Genomic DNA, 19,342 nt, shown 5'->3' with positions numbered 1-19,342 from the left:
GTAGATTTTGTTTATCTTTTTTACAATGCAAATATCTGTAATCAAAAATAAGCACTCTACACTTTTCAATTACAATGCAGAATACAACCACTATATTTGAAAATGTAGAAAAACATCCAAAAAGATTTATAAACATTTAAATTGGTATTCTATAATTAACAATGGGATTAATTTCTTTTATCTCATGATCAATCGTGATTAATTTTACCATTTGAGAGCCCTATTTCGTTGCACTCTTCCACTGATGTAACACCAGTGATTTCAGTGAAGATAATCAGCGTTGAAGTGGACTAAAGCAGGTACGAAGAGCACAGACCATCCAAAAAATTGTACTGGGGAAAAAGCTATTGTTTAACCTGCACCCCAGATCAGACGCAAGAGGTCAAAAGAGCCCCTGTTTTAGCTTTAACAACAGAAACCAAATGTGGTTCTCCAGGTCATATACTCATTCTGAAGTCTAGATGATGATCTGAAGCCCTGTAATTGAGCTGGATGCCTCCACCAGGCCTTCATCCTCTCCTTCAATCCCTCTGTGACACACTGTACTTCAAAATGGCACCCTGTCACCCCCATACTCATCATTCATACATCATAATATTTCATACAAAGCATGCCATGTAAGATACCATATGAAAGGTTATGATCTGCTGAAACTCATTGTTCTATCCAAACGTGTATATCATTAGTGCGTATTAAGTTATAAAAGTAGCTGTATAGTGTTACAGAAATACGCTGTAAATTTACTAGTGACATACAAAGGACATCCACCCAGAAGGGTGTTCAACAACCATTAATTAGCAGGGGAGTTGTAATCCAGGGATTTACAATTCAATGGGGGCTGCCCAAGCACCACACAATGGGGACTGCTCTATTCTATGACTCAGCCGCACAAGACTACATCAGATTGATTGCTCAACCCAGTGACTCAGCATAGCCTACCAGGGCAAGTGTCGTCTAGGCACATGGACTAAGGATATAAAATAGGGAACAGTAACAGAAGGCCTTTACCTTTCTCCTCCCCCACACCTATGCTAGAAGCAACAGCAAAGCGGAGAAGATGAAGGTGATCTGAGGAGACTGGTCCAGGCTTAAGGAGAAGCCTGTGTGTTAAGAACTGTAACATCCAGTGGGCTGAGAAAAATGCTGATTTAAATACTGCCTCATGTAATAAAGTTTAAGATTTAGATTGCACATTTATCTTTTATTTTCTTTGGTAACTTTCTCTGATCTTTTATGCATCACTTATAACCACTTAAAATCTATCTTTCTGTAGCTAATAAATCTGTTTTATGCTCTACTTAAACCTTTACTTAAACCTTCAAAATTGCTTGAAGTGCTTGGGAAATCTCAGCTCAGTTACAAAGGCTAGTGCATGTCCTCTCCACATTGAGGGATGGACAGACTGGGTAAATCATCTTAGGGCTGGTCTACACTACGAGGGAAAATCGATCTCAGATACGCAACTTCAGCTATGTGAATAACGTAGCTGAAGTCAAAGTATCTAAGATAGAATTACTCACCATCCTCATGGCGCGGGATCGATGTCCGCGGCTCCCCGTGTCGATTCCGCAACTCTGTTCGGGTTGCTGGAGTTCCGGAATCGATATAAGCGCGTTCGGGGATCGATATATCGCGTCTAGATGAGACTCGATATATCAATCCCCAAGCAATCGATTGCTACCCGCCAATACGGCGGGTAGTGAAGACGTAGCCTTACACTGGGCAGGCTTCTGACCAGGGCAAGAAGGTGTAAGGCTGAGGAGCTGGAGGGAATTGCCTGGAGCCTCTCTATTGTTGGCTCATGAGTGGCTGGGAGAAGCATTCATGTAACTAGGTTAGACATGTCTCTGCCTCTGCATGGCTGTGTAAGTGCAGTACCTGCTAGAGAACAGTGAGAGGGAGTACAGGATGGTGGGTCCGAGGGCTCAGCAGTACCCCAGTTCCAGGTTGCATCCCAGGGATCCCGTCACACCCTCCTGAAAACACACTTGAACTCAAAAGGCCTCTAAACCCTACCTCTCCCCATCCCAAATAAGCATTAAAGGAACTTGCAATTCCTATGGGAACAGAGTACTTTGTCACTGGCTTGCTGTTGCTTCCCCTTCCCCTCTGCTTCATGAACACTGTCTGTTTAGACCAGGGGTCGGCAACCTTTCAGAAGTGGTGCGCCGAGTCTTCGTTTACTCACTTTAATTTAAGGTTTCGCGTGCCGGTAATACATTTTAATGTTTTTTAGAAGGTCTCTCTCTCTAAGTCTATATATTATATAACTAAACTAGTGCTGTATTGTAAAATAAACAAGGTTTTCAAAATATTTAAGAAGCTTCATTTAAAATTAAATTAAAATGTTGATCTTATGCTGCCAGCCCCTCAGCCCGCTGCTGGTCTGGGGTTCTGTTCACCTAGGCCGGCAGTGGGCTGAGTGGGACCTGCGGCCGGGACCCCAGCTGGGAAGGGTCTGGCAACCAGAACCCCAGACCGGCAGCGGGCTGTATGGGGCCAGCAGCTGGGACCCCAGACCAACAGCAGCTCAGCCCACTGCCGCTCAGGAGTTCCATCTGCCAGCTCCTGCCAGCCGGGATCCTGGCTGCCGGACCCGCTCAGCTCGCTGCCAGTCTAGGGTCCCAGCCCTGCCCACATACAGTGGGTACCTGAAGGGTCTGGCCAGGAGCTAGAATGAGGGAGGGGGCTCAGGGTTGGGGCAGGAGGTTCGGGTGTGGGGGCACTTACCTGATCAGCTCCCATTTGGTGTGAGGGGTGCAGGTAGGAATGTGAGTGGGGGTGCAGGAGCTCCCATTTGGTGCTCAGGGTGGAGGCAGGCATGTGCGGGGTGCATGGGATGTGGGGGGGTGCAAGAGTTAGGGCAGAGGGCTGGGGACATGTGAGGGGGTGCAGGTGTCAGGGTAGGGGGGCTGGGTATGTATGGAGGTGTCAGAGTCAGGGCTGGGGTCATGGGGGGGTGAAGGAGTCAGAGGGCTGAGTGGTACAGGGCTCAGGGCTATGTGTGGGGGGGAGGGGTCAGGGCAGAGGGCTCGGTGATTGCCCCCCCAGAACCCCCAACCCCCCCGCTCCTTGTCCCAACTACCCCCTCCTGGGACCCCACCCCCATCTAACCCTCCCTGCCCCTTGTCCCCTGACTGCCCCCCTAGGACCCTACCCTCTATCTGTTCCCTGACTGCCCCAACCTTTATCCACACCCCTGCACCCAGACAGAACCCCCTGCACTCCCATGCCTATCTAACCGCTCCCCGCCCCCTGACATGACCCCCAGAACTTTGGACCCATAAACCCCCCCGCTCCCTGCTTGCCCCAACCCCTCTCCACACCCCTACCTCCTGACAGCTCCTCCCACAGCACTCCCAACTCATCCTCCTAGCTCCTTGTCCCCTGACCACCCGCTCCAGAGACCCTCCCACCCTAACTGCCCCTCAGGACCCTCCTTGCTCCCTGTCCCCTGACCCCTATCCACACCCCACCCACTAACAGACCCCGGGACTCCCATGCCCATTCCAACCCCTCCCCCCGCTCCCTGACTGCCCCCTCCAGAGACCCCCGCCCCTAACCACCCCCGGGGACCCCACCCCCCATCCAACCCACCCTGCTCCCTGTCTGCCCCCACCCCTTATCCAACCCCACCCCAGCCCCAAACGCCTTACCATGAGGCTCCCCGCTCATCTAGAGTTTTGTCGCCGCCACGTGCAGTCCTGCCCCACCCCTCAGAGCACTGTGCATATGGCAGCAGGGCTCCGGATGAGCAGGAAGCGGTTTTCCCTCCCCACGGAGCCAAACGCTGCCCCGGCCCCCAGAGCCCTGCATGCACGGGGGCAGGGCTCCGGGGGAAGGCGGGGGAGGGGCCGGCAACTTGCTTCGCTCGGCCCGGCACTCCTGACAGGGAGCGGGGACCCTGCAGCTTGCCGTGTCGGCAGGACTTTTAATGGCACACTGGGCTCCCGGCAGGCTCCAGCGTGCCATTAAAAATCAGCTCGCGTGCCATCTTTGGCACGCATGCCATAGGTTGCCGACCCCTGGTTTAGGCTATAAGCTCTTTGAGGCAGGGATCCCATCCTCAGACTTTGAACTAGTGATTTTTAAAAGTTAGCCTTTCAAAAGAAAAGCCTTGCAGGACAGCTGCACCAAAAAGGGGAAAAAAATCAGAAAACCATATCTCAGTAAAAAGGATTTAGAACTCAAGCCTGCTCCCTCTCAAGTCAATAGGAATATTGCAATTCGCTTTGATGAGAGTAGAAGGGCAGGCTCTAAGTCAGCAAGGAAGGCACTCAGATATTACACTTATGAATGCCATATAAGTATCTAGAGAGAGAGCAAAACATAGGACCAGTGATTTCCTCCATGCAAACACCACAGTGTCTGTCGCAACATCCTGCTGATCAGAAAAATCATTAACAAAAATAAACCTCAAATAGCTAGTAATAGTGAGGTAGAGAGATGTTTGAAGTTCTGACCTATTTGGTGAGACAGTTAACACTGAATTTAAAACTGTTGCAAGCGAACTGATACAAAGAAAACTTGAATTCATCTTTTGTAATTAATTAATGGGGGGACGGGCGGGGGAGGAGAAACCAGGCTTGACATCTTTGAGGTATTAGAAAAATTCAAATCTTTCCATTTATATTTTCCCTATACACACAATTCTTCCTCCTCTGGGAAGAAGACCTGAAAAGCAGCTCTGTGTAAGCTCCAAAGCTTCTGTCTCTCACCAACAGAAGTTTGTCCAATAAAGGATACCATCTCATCCACCTGGCCTCACCCATAACAGTCACTGAGCACATGGTAGAATAAGAACATTAGTGCGCTGACAAGAGTGGTTTCTTCCTCAGGTTTAACTTTTATTTCAATACCACATACAGGAGGGATACCTTAGTAGCCTTAGTATCCCATTTGCAGAGTTCAGGTATGACAACTATCCACCCGGCTGTCACCCCCCACCCATTACTCTCAGTATTTCTGTAGTGTTGCATGCATACAAGGCCAAATTCTGGCTCAAGGTACAAAAGAAAAAGTACCGTAATCAATCTTCAAATAAACTCAAGCAAATACTGGAATAGCAGCATTAACATCTTCCTGTAGTCTGGCTGTCCTCTCTCTATACAGATTATGCCTGCTTGTAGGAGCAATCTGCATTAAGAGGGGGTGGGAGGCATAAAGGAACCTCAACTGCTCAGTGGACACCTATAAGGATTGCACCAAAGCCTCTTTCTGAGGGCAGGTCTATACTACTGGGTAAGTCAGTCTAACCCATGTTGCTCAGTGGAGTGAAAAGACAAAGACACACACACACACACACACTGCAAGCTACAGTGTTCAAAGCGCTGTCACAGAACATACAACAGCACAGCTGCACTAATGTAGCACTTCTAGCATAGACCTGCCTGAGCCTGACAAGTGACAAGCATCCTCAACTCCTCCTGAAGTCTGAGGGCACTCAGGACCTTGCAGGATAAGGCGCAACTCATCAAGCAGCTCCCAAAATAGAGGGGGGTTGGGGAATGCAATTACTGTACCCAGAGGTTAAGTACTGTATTGGGATTACTCTCTAATTCCCAATAGAAAGAACAGACTTTCTTCCTTCTGGTCCTTCACTTGCTGAAAAAAAATTTTTAGAAGCATACCTCTCTCTAAGAAATCCTGCCTACTCACAACACCCACCGTTCTTTTGCTTTTAAAACTTGGCTAAGACTAAATAGTTTAACAATGCAGTTCTCACTATTATTACCACATATTAAAATATATAATTACCTCAGATTAAAATAATCATAGCATCTAAACATAATTTGCACATCTTAGAGCAGATGAAGTTTCCCAAATATCTAGCCAAATCCTGAAGCCTTTTATTCGGTTTCTACTCATCTCTCTCCCCAGGAGAAACTCTGACTGGAGGCTGGGAATGAATAAGGGCTGAGTAATTGCCAGTGTGAGCAAATGTTCGGTGACATCCAGACAGCTCACATAGCGCTGTGATTGTTAAAGCCTCTGGAAGAGGAAAGTAGCCAGAATCACAGTGGACATCACTAGGAATACGAGGCTTTTTGAATCTGGGCAATTTCACACGGCAGCCTTTACAGAGTTGCAGAATGAGATAAAGTCATTTCTCCAGCGGCACCTTCCTGCGGCTGCTCCCCTCGCTCCCCAGGGACAGCCTTGAAGAAAGCCACCCACTGAGACACACCCACGCTCCCTGAATTCTCTGCTCATCACATTCAAAAAAGTTCAGTTCTGCTGCCCGAGTTCTCTCCAAGCACCAAAAATAAAACCGCAGAAGAGCTGCACTCTGCATTTTCACCCAACACCCCCCCACACACCCGCTGCAAGAAGCAATACCAACCTCCTGCCCCCATCGCCTATTAGCTCTGTTCACTGGGCACACAAAGCCGGGGGGGGGGGGGATCTCCATTCCCCAAACCCCATCCTACTTGTCTCACTAGACATACAACTCGCTCGCTGGACGTGCAACCCCCTCCTCAGGATTCCGGGTCCCCAATTCTCTGTATTCACCCCAAACCCCACACAACCTCCCCTCCCCACAGCTCTCAGCTCGCTCACCGCCTCAAACGCCAGAACGGCGCTCCGAATCGTGACACGCTCTTTATTTTCTCTGCTCCTGACATACCCCATCAATTCAGCGCTGAAGCGTTTGCCAGCCCCGGGCACCCCCGCTGTTTCAGTTCAGTAGACAAAAAGCCGAATGCTGAACCCCAAAACTGCCTCCTCGGGTCTCCCTCTTACCACAAAATCCAAGCGTCCATGCCCAGGTCTCTTTACCACTAGATATGAGAAAGCAAAGGGGGAACCCCCACCCCCAGTTCTCTCCAGTCAATGAACCCCAACAGAGCCAGGAAAAGCGGAAGCTCCAATTTAGATCTCAATTTCCCACACACACCCCCAAACACACACACGCACAATCCCTTCGGTTCACCCTGGCGCAAGTTAAGGGGGACTAGGAACGAAGGCAGCTCCCTTTGTTAAATGAATGAGCGGCATGTGCAGGAGAAGCAGCCGGCCCCCTCCCTTGGCTGAATGGGTCTCCCCAACCCCAGCCATGCAGCTTAGCCCACCAGCGCTGCCCAGAGCCCGGCTCGCCAGTCACCCACCCCCGCCCAGGGAAACTTGAAGGGACTCCGTCTGCGCTGCGCCCTGGTTTCAAACTTGTCCACACCAGGGACTCCGGAGAGCAGCGTGGGAATGAATGAGCGTCGCTCTCCGAACGCCCCCTGCCCGGGGAACCCCGGGTGACGCGAAGTGCCCTGCAAGTGCGCCGGGCAGGAGGGGCCCGGGCACCCCCTGGACTCACCGGGGCGCGGCAGAGCGGTTCCGTTCCCTGGCTTTCGCCCTGCTGCCGCTGCTGCGCTTCCTCTTTCTCCCTGCCTCGCACTCCCCGCGGCGCGGCTAGCTCAGAGCAAGGCAGCCAGCAGGAGCGCCCGCCCCCTACTCCTCCTCCTGCACGCCGCTCCGGCTTCCCCTATTGTCAGCAATACCTAAACCCCGGCTGCAGCGCCCGGCCCCTGCTCCTCCTCCTGCACGCCGCTCCGGCTTCCCTTATTGTCAGCAATACCCAAACCCCGGCTGCAGCGCCCGGCCCCTGCTCCTCCTCCTGCACGCCGCTCCGGCTTCCCCTATTGTCAGCAATACCTAAACCCCGGCTGCAGCGCCCGCCCCCTGCTCCTCCTCCTGCACGCCGCTCCGGCTTCCCCTATTGTCAGCAATACCTAAACCCCGGCTGCAGCGCCCGGCCCCTGCTCCTCCTCCTGCACGCCGCTCCGGCTTCCCCTATTGTCAGCAATACCTAGCCCCGGCTGCAGCGCCCGGCCCCTGCTCCTCCTCCTGCACGCCGCTCCGGCTTCCCCTATTGTCAGCAATACCCAAACCCCGGCTGCAGCGCCCGGCCCCTGCTCCTCCTCCTGCACGCCGCTCCGGCTTCCCCTATTGTCAGCAATACCTAAACCCCGGCTGCAGCGCCCGCCCCCTGCTCCTCCTCCTGCACGCCGCTCCGGCTTCCCCTATTGTCAGCAATACCTAAACCCCGGCTGCAGCGCCCGCCCCCTGCTCCTCCTCCTGCACGCCGCTCCGGCTTCCCCTATTGTCAGCAATACCTACCCCCGGCTGCAACACCCGGCCCCGCTCCCATCGGCTCTTCCCCTCCCTCAGCTGGGCTGCTCTCCCATTGGCCGCTGCGGGCGTCCGGCGAACCCCCTCTCCCCTCCCCCTGTGAGGTGGGTTGATGCGGATTGGGAGGGGAGGAGTGGGAGGACATGTGAGTGTGAAGCAAACAGAAGGCTTGCAGGGTGATGTCATGTGGGAATGAGGTAGAGGCGGCTGGGATTAGGGGGCTGCGAGCCGGCAGCACGAGCCCAGGCATCATCCCCCTCCAGCCAAACTCCCTGCGTGGCAGCATCTTCCGCAGTTTGCCAAGCCACCAGCCCATTATGTGCTCGGGGGAGTTTTAGGCGAATCAGCATTTTTCAGCTTCAGAGCCCTTTACAGACATTAACTAATCGATCTCCCCACCCGGCCATAGGCACTTGGAGGTAAATATGGAAAGAATTATCTCCCATCCCCCTTGTATAGTGTGTGAAACAGGAGAGAGTTGTTCTGCTCCGGAAACTATATAACCACACCTTCGGCCATGTCTACACTACAGCATAAAATCGAAATTATTAAAACCGGTTTTATAAAACTGGTTTTATAAAATCAATTTTACGCGTCCACACTAGGGCACATTAATTCGGTGGTGTGCGTCCATGGTCCTAGGCTACCATCGATTTCCGGAGCGGTGCACTCTGGGTAGCTCAGTAAAAGAATGAGACCAATAACTTTGATTTCCGTCCACACTAACCCTAAATCGATATAGTAATATCGATTTTACCATTACTCCTCTCGTTGGGGAGGAGTACAGAAATAGATTTTAAGAGCCCTTAAAATCGATTTAAAGTGCCTTGTAGTGTGGACGGTTACAGGGTTAAATCGATTTAACGCGGTAGTGTGGACCAGGCCTTAGTTAGGAAACCTGCTCCCTAGGTCTGTTCAGAGTCACCTTTGCTACTTTCCTAGAAAAATGCCTCCCCCTTTTGTTTTACTCCTGCCAGTCCCACAGAGCCACATAAGAGACTCAGAGAGCCAGCTGGGTTCTGTTCCTTCTTGTGCATCCTCAGCTGAATTGTTTACTAGATCAGTTACACCTACCTGTGCAAAACCTCTGATGGTATTGGGGCTTGAAAGGAATCTCTGACAGCATAAAATCCCCCATGGTTTCACTACCACTAGGGGCTCTGTGTAAGATCAAAAGCTTGTCTCTTTCACCAACAGAAGTTGGTCCAATGAAAGATATTACCCCACTCACCCTTTTCTTTCATGTTATTTGTGTTGTGGTAGGGCCAGGGCTCCATTGTGCTCAGCAATGTACAAACACATAACCAAAAGATGGTTCTTGTCCCAAAGACCTTACAATCTGAGCCCTTGTCTAATCTCAGAAGTTGTGTGACTTTATCCTAAATGTGTTTTTAAACTGGTGCAACTCCCTAGGTGGACCTTCTTATTCTGGTTTAGCTTAAACCTGCTCCTAACTGATTGAAGTTAAATTACAAGAATGCTGGTTTAAACCAAAACAAAAGCATCTCCGCTGCCTTTTGCACAAGTTTAAAATCACAGCTTTAGTTAAACCTGTGCAAGGTTCTCATGTGAACAAGCCCTAAATAAGAGATAAGAGACAAGTGGTGAATAGGGCAGACAAGGGGAACAAAAAACATCACACAACCCTGTTTAGCATGATAAGCAGTGGTCTTAAAACACCAGCTGGCTATCTGTTGTCATGTTGATAGAGAGAGCAACAGCAGGCCCATACTAGGAATCCCACTGTCACTAACATCAGTCGAGCTGCATGACGTATTGCAACAGTGAGAGATCTGACAAAAAAGCTCAGTGTAGACACACCCTAACTGCCTTGCCCAAAGCCACAGAGGAGGTAAATGTCAGAGCTGAGATAAGAACTCAAGATTTCTTGGCTTCTAGTCCTGTGCTGGGTAGAATAACTTCGTATACCTGAGGGGAAAATACAGATGCGTCGGGGGGAAATATAGATGGGTCCTGGTAATGAAAAAAAAAAAATTTTGAAACCAAGTCCTGGCAAATTTTTATTCAAATTATTGATTTTATCAAAATTTGTGACACAAGCAGATTTTTTCCTAAGCTTTTCTGTTCTCCCTGTATGAGCTGCTGCCCAGGATTCCCTTCTTCATGGCAGGTCTGGCTGCATCCATCCCTTGCAGAGTTGATAGACTGGTGTGGTAACACCATTGCTGTCTCCTCCTCGCACACATACCTGCAACCAGAGCTAGACAAGGAACAATGATCCCCCTTCACTTCCAGCACAGAAAGGTAACATCAACTCTCCACATCCAGCTGTGTGGGCAGTGACTGGTAAGGAATGGATGTGGCATTTTACACCCAGGACCTGAAAGACTGAAATGGCAGGGAATAGTCAAAGCATTTCACACTCCCCAGAAAAGGGGAATGGGTGGGGAATGACCCATGGCAGGGGGATAGTATGGAACGGCACCCTGTAAATATTGTTAGGGTATGGCTACACTTGCAGCTGTACAGCACTGGGAGTTACAGCTGTCTTCGTACAGCAGTGTAGGGAAAACACTGCAGTGTGGCTGCACTGACAGCTACCAGTGCTGCAGTGTGGCCACATTTGCAGCATTTGCAGTGCTGTTGGGAGTGGTGCATTATGGGCAGCTATCCCACAGAGCACCTCGTCCCATTTTGGCGCCGTGGGTTGTGGGAAGAGGATGGAAGGGTGCAGGTCATTCCACTTCCTGTCCCAAAGCCCCGTGATGCATCACTTCACATCCCAGCAGTCATTGTTTTTCCATCCATGTTTGGCACCATTCTGACTATCCCAACGGTTTCTGTGCAGCTCAATTTCTGTGGGAAATGGAGCCCGAGCTGCTGAGGAGTATGCTGATGAGTCTCGCCAGCACATCACGTTTGGCAGTTGAGCTATTCCTTCAGCTCCAAAGTGACAGTGAGGAGTCCGAAGATGATATCGAGTCGCCTGACTTGTATGACACTAAATTGCTTGTGGCATTCACGGAAATGCTCAGCACCATGGAACGCCGCTTTTGGGCTCGGGAAACAAGCACTGAGTGGTGGGATCACATTGTCATGGAAGTCTGGGATGACAAGCAGTGGCTGCAGAACTTTCAGATGAGAAAAGCCACTTTCATGGGACTGTGTGCTGAGCTCGCCCCCACCCTGCGGAGCAAGGAAACGAGATTGAGAGCTGCCCTGCCAGTGGAGAAGCGGGTGGCTATTGCAATCTGGAAGCTGGCAACTCCAGACAGCTACCGATCAGTCGCGAACCAGTTTGGAGTAGGAAAGTCGACCATTGGAATCGTGTTGATGCAAGTTTGCAGGGCCATTAATCGCATCCTGCTAAGAAGAACCATGACTCAGGAACGTGCAGGACATTGTGGATGGCTTTGCACAAATGGGTTTCCCTAACTGTAGAGGGGTGATAGATGGGACACAAATTCCTATTCTAGCACCACCCCACCTAGCATCCGAGTACATTAATCGGAAGGGGTATTTCTCTATGGTTCTTCAGGCGCTTGTGGATCACCATGGGCATTTCATTGACATTAACACAGGCTGGACTGGAAAGGTGCATGATGCACGCATCTTTTGGAACAGTGGCCTGTTCCAGAAGATGCAGGCCGGGACTTTTTTCCCAGACCGGAAGATCACAGTAGGGGACGCCCATTGTGATCCTTGGAGACCCTGCTTACCCGTTAATGCCTTGGCTCATGAAACCGTATACAGGGAAGCTTGACAGCAGCAAGGAACGGTTCAACTACAGGCTGAGCCGGTGCCGAATGACCGTGGAGTTGCTTTTGGCCGTTTAAAAGGGCGCTGGAGACCTCTGTATGGGAAGCTAGACTTGAGGGAAAACAGCATCCCTGTGGTTATATCTGCGTGCTGTACCCTCCATAATATTTGTGAAGGGAAGGATGAAACATTCAGTCAGGCATGGACCTCCGAGGTTCAACGCCTGGAGGCTGAATTTGCACAGCCAGAGAGCAGGGCTACTAGAGAGGCCCAGCACAGGGCTACAAGGATTAGGGATGCCTTGAGGGAGGAATTTGAGGCTGAAAACCAACAGTAATGTTTGGTGCCTTGCATGGGAGTGAAGTGCAGTGGTTACAATGTTAGTAGGAATCTGTTTTTCCTAAAATGATTTGCAGTGCCTGTTTCTTTCCTGGGCTATGGTATCTTTCACTTTCTGCAATAATAAAGACTGTTTTCAAAGCCAAGAATTCATTTATTGAAAAGAAAATAACTTTCTTGACAGACATACAACATTTTGGGAACCTAAAAGGGCAGGGAGGTGGGGTGGGGAACTGTACAGTCACAGGTTTGAATATGTCCTGTCTGGAGTGCTGTGCAATGACTGCTGCACTTCAGGATGAAAATACTGCATGGTGATGGGGGTTGAGTGCAGAGGGTAAGGGTCGTAGTTCTCAGGGCTGGTTGGTGAACATACAGGTGTTGGGGGCAGCTGGTGGTGGCAAGAACCTGGATGCTGGGGAAGGGGGTTTGGAGCTGACTTTGAGGCACAAGGGAAAGAGCTTTGGGACGGAGGGAGGCTGGCACGGTAGTGCTCTGCCTGCATGGCTACGAGCGCCTGGATAGAGTCCGCTTGGCGCGCCAGGATGCTTATCAGCTGCTTTGTGCTTTTCTTCTTAGCCACTGTATTTCTCTGGCGGATCCTGCTTTCCCTTTCCCTCCAGTCCTGCAGTTTTTTCCTCCAGTCCTGCAGTTTTTTACTCTCCCTGGCAGAGTGATCCATAACTGCTTTCAGCATGTCTTCTTTGCTTTTTCGCGGCTTCTTCCTGAGGTTTTGTAGCCTCTGAGCAGTCGATAATACGGGCAGTTGAGTAGTCAAGGACACTTTTCGAAAGGCAAAAATGGCAACAGTTAACAGAGGCAGCATTGTTTATAATCTCACCCAGACAGTTATTCCCACACAGTGAAGGAGTTTACAATCTTCTATTTAGCATACTTTTCCCATACCAAACAGAGTGCACATAACCCACAGGAGCCACGAAATGGTGAGTAAGGGGGACTGATTGCTTCAGGGCTGTGCTGGGGTTTCTGTGCGTTGGGGAAAGCAAACTGCTGCAAGGAGCACCTACAGTGTACAGTCTCCCAACATTTTCCACAGGAGTTAATCCTGGAAGTTATCTCGCTGCTGCGGGTCACCTGGGAAGAGCGGGAGAGTCTTCTACAATAATGTGGATTTCGCCCTGGCCCCTATGCAGCTTGCCTGTGTGCAGCAATGGTCCCTCCACCCCTTGCGGCACAGTGGCACGGACACGTTAGCCTGACTGGTACAAGGACCACAGTGGCTCTCCCTATAAACTTGCGCAAGCGCATTGCCCACGCTCTGGCTGAAATTTTTGAAGAGATTACTGAGGCCAATTACCACGACGTGATAGACCACATCAATGGGCTATTCCACATCTAGGCATGCATGCATGCAGCCCTAACCCTCCCTCCTCTCCCGCAACATTTCCATCCTGAAAATAAAAGCCGCTTACCGGGAACCCACTTCTCTGCTTGTCCTTCACCAAGTACCAGCTGCTGCGACTGGCTGCCTTCCTCCTGGCTTGAGAAGAGCTCCTGGCTGCATGCCTCCTGGGACTCCGGGGTGTCTCCCCCCAACCCAGTACCCTCAGTCTTGGTTTCCTCCCCCCCTCCCCCTCCTCCTCCCCTCCCCTCCCTCTTTGAAGTGTCCATCGTGGTCGTTGCATTGGCAGTGGGGTCACCCCCAAGTATTGTGTCCAGCTCCTTGTAAAAACGGCAGGTCGTGGGGGCAGCGCCAGAGCGGCAGTTTCCCTCACGGGCTTTGCAATAGGCACTCCACAGCTCCTTCAATTTAACCCTGCACTGCACCGCCTCCCGGTCATGGCCCCTTTCCAGCATGGCCCTTGAGATCTGCCCATAGGTATCGTAATTCCTACAGCTGGAGAGCAGCTGTGACTGCACAGCTTCCTCCTCCCGAACACTGATGAGGTCCAGCAACTCGCCATTGCTCCATGCTGGGGCTCGTTTGGCGCGTGGAGGCATAGTCACCTGGAAAGATTCACTGATTGCACTCCACACCTGGCTGAGCAAACAGGAAGGGGATTTTTAAAATTCCCGGGGCATTTAAAGGGAAGGTCACCTGAGGCCAGGGCAGTAGAGTGCGAACTGATGAGCAGAGTGGCTGAACAGGCATTCTGGGATACCTCCGAATACCTCTGGGGGCCAATTACAGCGCTTTTGGTGGCCACACTGGCGGAGCAGTGCTGCATCACCAGCGCTGCAATCATTATACCCCAGACAGAGCAGGAGTACAGCCAGCGCTGCAGCCAGGGAGATGCAGCGCTGTATGTGCCTTGCAAGTGTGGACGGTGAGTAAGTTGCAGCGCTGTAAACCCACCACCAGCGCTGCAACTCTCCACTGTCGCCAAGCCCTTAGTGTCTGCATCCTAATTCAATGATGAATCAGAACACATAGTTTCTTTGATTACTCCTCACTCCTATAGTGGAGGACCTGAAGCAGATGATCAGTCCTGACCACACTGAAGCACCCCTCTCCTAGTGGGACAATATACATACCAAATTAAACTCATTCAACACGAACCACTCATAAACCAATTTAAATGTGTCCACACAAGGGAGTTGCACCAGTTTAACTAGACCTGGTCTACACATAGTTTTTGTATCACTTTACTCATGCCCCAGTCTGGATGTAGTTACACCAGCAGTTCTCAAACTGTGGGTCGGGACCCCACAGTGGGTCGCGACTGTGTTTTAATGGGGTCACCAGGGCTGGCATTAAACTTGCTGGGGACCGGGGCTGAAGCTGAAGTCAGAACGCCACCACCCAGGGCTGAAGCAAAACTTGAGGGCTTCAGCCCTGGGCAGCGGGTCTCAGGTTATGGCCCCCTGCCCAAGGCTGAAGCCCTCAGGCTTTGGCTTCAGGTCCCCCCGCCCCTCAACCGGCAGGACTCTGGGCTTAGGCTTCAGTCCCCTTGCCCGGGGTCATGTAGTAATTTTTGTTATTAGAAGTGGATCACGATGCAATGAAGTTTGAGAAATCCTGAGTTATACCATATAAAGGCGCTTATACCATATAGTTTAGGAAAATAACTCCATCTCAGCTAGGGGTTATATTGCTTTAACTAGTTGACACAGTTAGGTTAGGTTTGGTTGACACAGCTATGGCACTCAGGGGTGTGAATATTTTCATAGCTATGCTGACCTAACCCCTGGTGTAGATGCAGTGAGGCTGAAAGAAGACTTCTTCTGTTGGCCTAGTGACTGCCGCTTGGAGATTTGGATTACCTACGGCAACAGAAAAATCCCTTCCAGTCCATGGCAGCGCAGCTGTAGTGTAGATATGACCTATGTCTCTTACTAAAACAATACAGTTACAATGGTAAAAAACAACTGTATGTAAAAAGCCAAGCCTTAAATTAATTTAGAAACCAATTTAGTTAAATCTGTGCAATTTCTGTGTGTAGATTAGAGCTAAGGAAGCAAAAAGTGGGCACAAAGTCTTCTCCCACCTTTGCAGACTGCCTTTAAGAGACCATTCCAAGGTGTCCCCAAAGGAATAGAGCATATTTCTGCTCCATTATTATTAGGAGATTAGGACAGATGGTGCCATAATTTGGTACCCCAAAGGGGTTCCTTGTGGTGATGGTACTCCTAGTGGCAGAGCCAGGATTTGCAAGCAGGGGTCAATAGGTCATTGGTGGCTGGAGAGTGAGTCTGCCCCATAGTCACGTAGAAGCAGCAGTTCCCCTTGCTCTCCATCCCTGTGTGAAAATTTTACACCTCCTTTTGCCAACTGCATAATATGCTTGAAAAAGGACCACACATACACCTGCAGGCTGCTGCGGGCAGGGTGGGGGGCAGTCGCCATTCTTGCCCCTTTATTAGCTCCACCATTGGTGTCATAAACAGATAGTTAAGGGTTAATGTCTCTTTTACCTGTAAAGGGTTAAGAAGCTCAGTGAACTTGGCTGACACCTGACCAAAGGACCAATAGGGGGACAAGTTACTTTTAAATCTTGGTGGAGGGAAGTCTTTGTTTGTGCTGTTTGTTTTGTTCGTTGTTCGCTCTTGGGGCTAAGAGGGACCAGACATACACCCAGGTGTTCCCAATCTTTCTGAATCAGTCTTTCATGTCTCAAAATTGTAAGTATAGCCAGGCAAGGTGGATTAGTCTTATGTTTGTTTTCTTAACTTGTAAATGTGTCTTTTGCTGGAAGGATTTTTACCTCTGTTTGCTGTAACTTTGAATCTCAGGCTGGCGGGGGTGGTCCCTCTAGGCTATATGAATCCGAGTACCCTGTAAGCATTTTCCATCCTGATTTTACAGAGATAATTTTTACCTTTTCTTTCTTTAATTAAAAGCTTTCTTTTTAAGAACCTGATTGATTTTTCCTTGTTTTGGAATCCAAGGGATTGAGTCTAAATTCACCAGGGATTGGTGGGGGGAAAAGGAAGGGAATGGTTAATTCCTCTTTGTTTTAAGATCCAAGGAGTTTGGATCTGTGTAGCGTCCCAAGGCAACCCAGAGAGGGGAAAGTCTGGGGGGGTGGGACGAAGGAGGGGCGATGGTTTATTTCTCCTTGTTTTTAAGACCCAAGGGGTTTGGGTCCTGGGTTCCCCAGGGAAGGTTTTGGGGGAACAGGAAGTGTGCCAAACACTATATTTTTGGCTGGTGGCAGCGTACCAAATTTAAGCTAGTAATTAAGCTTAAAAGTGATCATGCAGCTCCCCACTTTTTGGACGCTAAAGTTCAAAGTGGGGAAAAAACCTAGACAATTGGGTATCCCGTTTCCTGAATCCAAGCCAAACTCTATCAATCCTTCATCCCAACCTATTGTTGGGCATCTAAGACCTGCTCCATGACCAAAGACAGGAAGAGATGTTCAGGGATGTCTGTCCACAAAGTGGCAGTGGCAAATGGACCTCTCATCGTAAAAGATAAGTCTTGCTTGAGAGGTGACTGACTGAAAGCAAAACAATGTTTTTTTTAATTTGTGTTCTGAACTTAATAGGCAGAGCAGATGCACTGAGAGTCTTTGGGAAAGGACTGTGATTTTCCTTGGTGCTGAGAATGAAGTCATATGGCTTCATTCCAAAAAGAAGTTATTTTCCTCAGTTACCTCAAAAGGGTCCCTTGTGTTCTGTGGGCAGGAAATGAGCACCAGGCCCCAACCTCAAAGACCAACTCTGTTAATCAATTGATTTTTGAGTAATCACTTGAGAACCTAAATTTCCTCTTTTTTAGACTAACAGCAAAGAGTGTTGGCCCGCAGCCTGAGGCCCTGCCTAGACTAGGAAAATAGGTAGCAGCTAGCTAGCAGGATTTTAAACACCACTTAGCAACCTTTCAAAACATGTTAGATGCTTGTGGTCAGCTTTAAGGGGTTGCCTAGGGCTCAGCATGACCATCTAAGGGCTTATCTACACTTAGAGCACTTCCTGGCTCAGGGGTCTGAAAAATCACCCCCCTGAGCGCAGCAAGTCTGAGCGCTTTAGAGCACTAGTGTAGACAGGCTCCCCACGCTCAGAGCTAATCCCCTTGTGGAGGTGGATTACCAGGAGTACTGGGAGAGTGATAACACTCACACACATGACCACATTCACACTTCAAAGCGCTGCGGTGGGAGTGTTCCTGCACAGCGCTTTGAAGTTTCCAGTCTAGACATACCCTTAGACATCTTTAAAATTGTTAAACTTTTATCTACACTAGGTCCTAAGTAGAGTTTAAAAAGTTGTTAATTAAAACATGTTAGCTAACACTCATTTTCCTCCTCCAAATAATCAGTCTCTAGTGGTCTTTCTTTGGGTGATAACAGCCATTATTTATCCTAGTCTACATTGGCAACTGTAACCCTCTTGGTTTCATACTATGAGCAATAGACCAGAGTTTATGAATGTTGTACGGAACTACCACGTGTGAAGAACACAAAACTAATTACAAAGTGTCTGAACCTTAACCTGGTCTATGTCTAGCTTCCATCAACCTAGCTACTATCTCTCTGGAAAGTGGTGTTCCTACACCGATGGACAAATAGCTAAGGCACTATGTCAGCATAGTATTGTAGACATGGCCTCACTCTTCAGTCAAGTTCAGGGGAATAGCTGCACCCCTGCTAGGGGTTTGTACTGCTGTAACTATATTTGATTCTAAAACAATATCGTTAACATGGTACAAAAACTCTGTGTAGACAAGCCCCACATTTCATATATATATGAAGACACAATACCTGTCCCGAAAAGCTCACTAAGAAGGCATAACACTGGGTGATAGTGAACAGCAAGTTATGGCTCTGATTCTTCTCTCATATAAAGCATTATAAAGGAAAAGTAACTCCATTGAAAGTAATGTAGCTAATTATGTGTAGGTTGTGATGGAATCGGAGCCTCGGGGACACATTCACCAGGGACTTCCTTCTTGTGTAGTCATTTTCACACCCATGCAAAGTGGGTGTAAAACACTGCCAAATCAGAATGGTAACATTTTAAAACCATCTTCGCCAGATGTAAATGACAACATAAAGTGCAAGGCAGTAGAGAATCAAGCCCTAGATGTGAATTTGTGATGCAAGATGTTCAATGTATTCCTAGCTACATATGCAAAAGCATTATAGAGAATATATAGGTAATAAATAGTCCCTCTCTGTACAACTCTGGTGAGACAACTCTTGGGATAGTTCTGGTTACCTTCTTACCAGAAAGGTGTACACTGATTAGAGGGAGTTCAGAAAAGAGAAACAAGGTAATTAAAGGACTGAAGGGATAGACTAATAAAGAACTGTGGGACTAATTCTCCTCTCACTTACACTGAGATAAAAATGGTGTTACACTGGTGTAACCATTGCAAATGAGGGGTGAACCAGGTCCTAAATATATCAAAAGTGCACAATCATTGGTTTTGGAGTATTTCCACCTATAAGATCTACCTCTTTTTCTATCATCCCAGAGCAACCATCATAACCTAGGCCAACTGCTTTGAAGAGCTCAAGCCCAAACTCAGAAGCACTTCCTAAAATTGTATTAACTATGGCTTATACACTCAGTTCAAATATTGGGACAAACCCCAAGCATGCCTCTTGAATACAGGCATTTCCATGCTTCTGTTCAACAAAGCTCACTCCCAATCCCAGCTGTGTCTGCAGTTTCATCAATTAAAGTTGAAAACCCTTCTCATGTGTTCCCTGCCCCTCCAATATCATTTCTCAGAATTTAACCACATATT

At 49.2% G+C, this 19,342-nt stretch overlaps 1 protein-coding gene across 1 annotated transcript in view; it reads right to left on the bottom strand.

Annotated features, from left to right (window-relative positions):
* Positions 1-7,437, bottom strand: part of PAK1 (p21 (RAC1) activated kinase 1) — a 111,979-nt gene extending 104,542 nt beyond the window's left edge. The window contains exon 1 of the mRNA XM_050941508.1: positions 7,310-7,437. The gene's annotated coding sequence lies outside the window, so the exon portion shown is untranslated. The remainder of the gene's footprint in view (positions 1-7,309) is intronic.
* Between the last annotated feature and the right edge of the window lie 11,905 nt (positions 7,438-19,342).

Source organism: Gopherus flavomarginatus, chromosome 1 (genome assembly GCF_025201925.1).
Source record: "Gopherus flavomarginatus isolate rGopFla2 chromosome 1, rGopFla2.mat.asm, whole genome shotgun sequence".
NCBI classification, from domain to species: domain Eukaryota; kingdom Metazoa; phylum Chordata; order Testudines; family Testudinidae; genus Gopherus; species Gopherus flavomarginatus.
The sequence above is the reverse complement of the archived record's forward strand: the minus strand, read 5'-3'. Positions and strand labels throughout refer to the sequence as shown.